Raw genomic sequence first — 3,267 nt, 5'->3', positions numbered from 1 at the left:
AGGGACTGGCAGGACATATTGAAAGTGATCAAGTGGTGTTTATTCCAGGAATGCAAGGATTCTTCGATATACAAAAATCAATCAACATGATAAACCATATTAACAAATTGAAGCAGAAAAAACATATGATCATCTCAATAGATGCAGAGAAAGCTTTCAACAAAATTCAACACCAATTTATGATAAAAACCCTGCAGAAAGTAGGTATAGAGGGAACTTTCCTCAACATAATAAAGGCTATATATGACAAACCCACAGCCAACATCGTCCTCAATGGTGAAAAACTGAAAGCGTTTCCACTAAGATCAGGAACAAGACAAGGTGGCCCACTCTCACCACTCTTATTCAATATAGTTTTGGAAGTTTTAGCCACAACAATCAGAGAAGAAAAGGAAATAAAAGGAATCCAAATCAGGAAAGAAGAAGTAAAGCTGTCACTGTTTGCAGATGACATGATACTATACATAGAGAATCCTAAAAGATGCTACAGAAAACTGTTAGAGCTAATCAATGAATTTGGTAAAATAGCAGGATACAAAGTTAATGCACAGAAATCTCTGGCATTCCTATACACTAATGATAAAAAATCTGAAAGTGAAATCAAGAAAACACTCCCATTTACCATTGCAACAAAAAGAATAAAATATCTAGGAATAAACCTACCTAAGGAGACAAAAGACCTGTATGCAGAAAATTATAAGACACTGATGAAAGAAATTAAAGATGATACAAATAGATGGAGAGATATACCATGTTCTTGGATTGGAAGAATCAACATTGTGAAAATGACTCTACTACCCAAAGCAATCTACAGATTCAATGCAATCCCTATCAAACTACCACTGGCATTTTTCACAGAACTAGAACAAAAAATTTCACAATTTGTATGGAAACACAAAAGACCCCAAATAGCCAAAGCTATTGAGAACGAAAAACAGAACTGGAGGAATCAGGCTTCCTGACTTCAGAGTATACTACAAAGCTACAGTAATCAAGACACTATGGTACTGGCACAAAAACAGAAAGATAGATCAATGGAACAGGATAGAAAGCCCAGAGATAAACCCATGCACGTATTGTCACCTTATCTTTGATAAAGGAGGCAGGAATGTACAGTGGAGAAAGGACAGCCTCTTCAATAAGTGGTGCTGGGAAAACTGGACAGCTACATGTAAAAGTATGAGATTAGATCACTCCCTAATACCATACACAAAAATAAGCTAAAAATGGATTAAAGACCTAAATGTAAGGCCAGAAACTATTAAACTCTTAGAGGAAAACATCGGCAGAACACTCTATGACATAAATCACAGCAAGATCCTTTTTGACCCACCTCCCAGAGAAATGGAAATAAAAATAAACAAATGGGACCTAATGAAACTTCAAAGCTTTTGCACAGCAAAGGAAACCATAAACACAACCAAAAGACAACCTCAGAATGGGAGAAAATATTTGCAAATGAAGCAACTGACAAAGAATTAATCTCTAAAATTTACAAGCAGCTCATGCAGCTCAATAACAAAAAAACAAACAACCCAATCCAAAAATGGGCAGAAGACCTAAATAGACATTTCTCCAAAGAAGATATACAGACTGCCAACAAACACATGAAAGAATGCTCAACATCATTAATCATTAGAGAAATGCAAATCAAAACTACAATGAGATATCATCTCACACCAGTCAGAATGGCCATCATCAAAAAATCTAGAAACAATAAATGCTGGAGAGGGTGTGGAGAAAAGGGAACACTCTTGCACTGCTGGTGGGAATGTGAATTGGTACAGCCACTATGGAGAACAGTATGGAGGTTCCTTAAAAAACTACATATAGAACTACCTTATGCCCCAGCAATCCCACTACTGGGCATATACCCTGAGAAAACCATAATTCAAAAAGAGTCATGTACCAAAATGTTCATTGCAGCTCTATTTACAATAGCCCAGAGATAGAAACAACCTAAGTGCCCATCATCAGATGCATGGATAAAGAAGATGTGGCACATATATACAATGGAATATTACTCAGCCATAGAAAGAAACGAAATTGAGTTATTTGTAATGAGGTGGATGGACCTAGAGTCTGTCATACAGAGTGAAGTAAGTCAGAAAGAGAAAGACAAATACCGTATGCTAACATATATATATGGAATTTAAGAAAAAAAATGTCATGAAGAACTTAGGGGTAAGACAGGAATAAAGACAGACCTACTAGAGAATGGACTTGAGAATATGGGGAGGGGGAAGGGTAAGCTGTGACAAAGCGAGAGAGTGGCATGGACATATATACACTACCAAACGTAAAATAGATAGCTAGTGAGAAGCAGCCGCATAGCACCGGGAGATCAGCTCGGAGTTTTGTGACCACCTAGAGGGGTGGGATAGGGAGGGTGGGAGGGAGGGAGACGCAAGAGGGAAGAGATATGGGAACATACGTATATGTATAACTGATTCACTTTGTTATAAAGCAGAAACTAGCACACCATTGTAAAGCAATTATACTCCAATAAAGACGTAAAAAAAAAACCATATGAAGCAATAAAGAGCAACAATAAAATAAACTATACAGCAAACATAACCATGAGTAGTAATGCATATTTGACATATAACTCCTCTTTTTTTTTCCTTTTTTCCCTATATTATTTGGAAGACAAATGCATAAAAGAATAATTATAAATAATTATAAAGTTATGTTAAGGGGTTGGAGATGGAGCTATAAATGAAGACAGACTTTCTATACAATTGAAGAATGGTCTGAATAAATTTTTATCCAAAGAATAATAACCAGGGGAGGGACTTGACTTATCAGATAGCAAGACTTATTACAAATATACAGTAATTAAGACAGTGTGGCATTAGTGTGGAGATAATCTTATAGACCAATGGAACAGGACAGAGATTCCAGAAAAAGATCTACACACCTAGATGTAAACCTGACATATGAGAGAACTAGCATTGTAAATCAGTGGCAAAAGATGAATTTATCATTAAAATATGCTGGGACAACTGATGATCCATATGCAAAAAAAATGTATATCTTCAACCATATAAACAATCAATTCCAGATGGATCAAGTACTTAAACTGGAAAAGCAAGAGTTTAAAACTTTAAAAGAGGCTATAGGAAAATGTATTTATCACTTCAGGGTAATAAATAGTTTTTAAATCAAGCAGAAAGCTAAACCAAAAAGGAAAAGAGTGAAAAAGGATTGCTGCTGTCCAGAATAAATGTTAAAATCTTACAAATTCATATGAAAAAGTCAAATAGC

This window comes from Delphinapterus leucas, chromosome 8 (assembly GCF_059928025.1).
Source record: "Delphinapterus leucas isolate spDelLeu-1000000601 "Yukka" chromosome 8, BTC_Dleu_Yukka2, whole genome shotgun sequence".
NCBI lineage: Eukaryota > Metazoa > Chordata > Mammalia > Artiodactyla > Monodontidae > Delphinapterus > Delphinapterus leucas.
The sequence above is the reverse complement of the archived record's forward strand: the minus strand, read 5'-3'. Positions refer to the sequence as shown.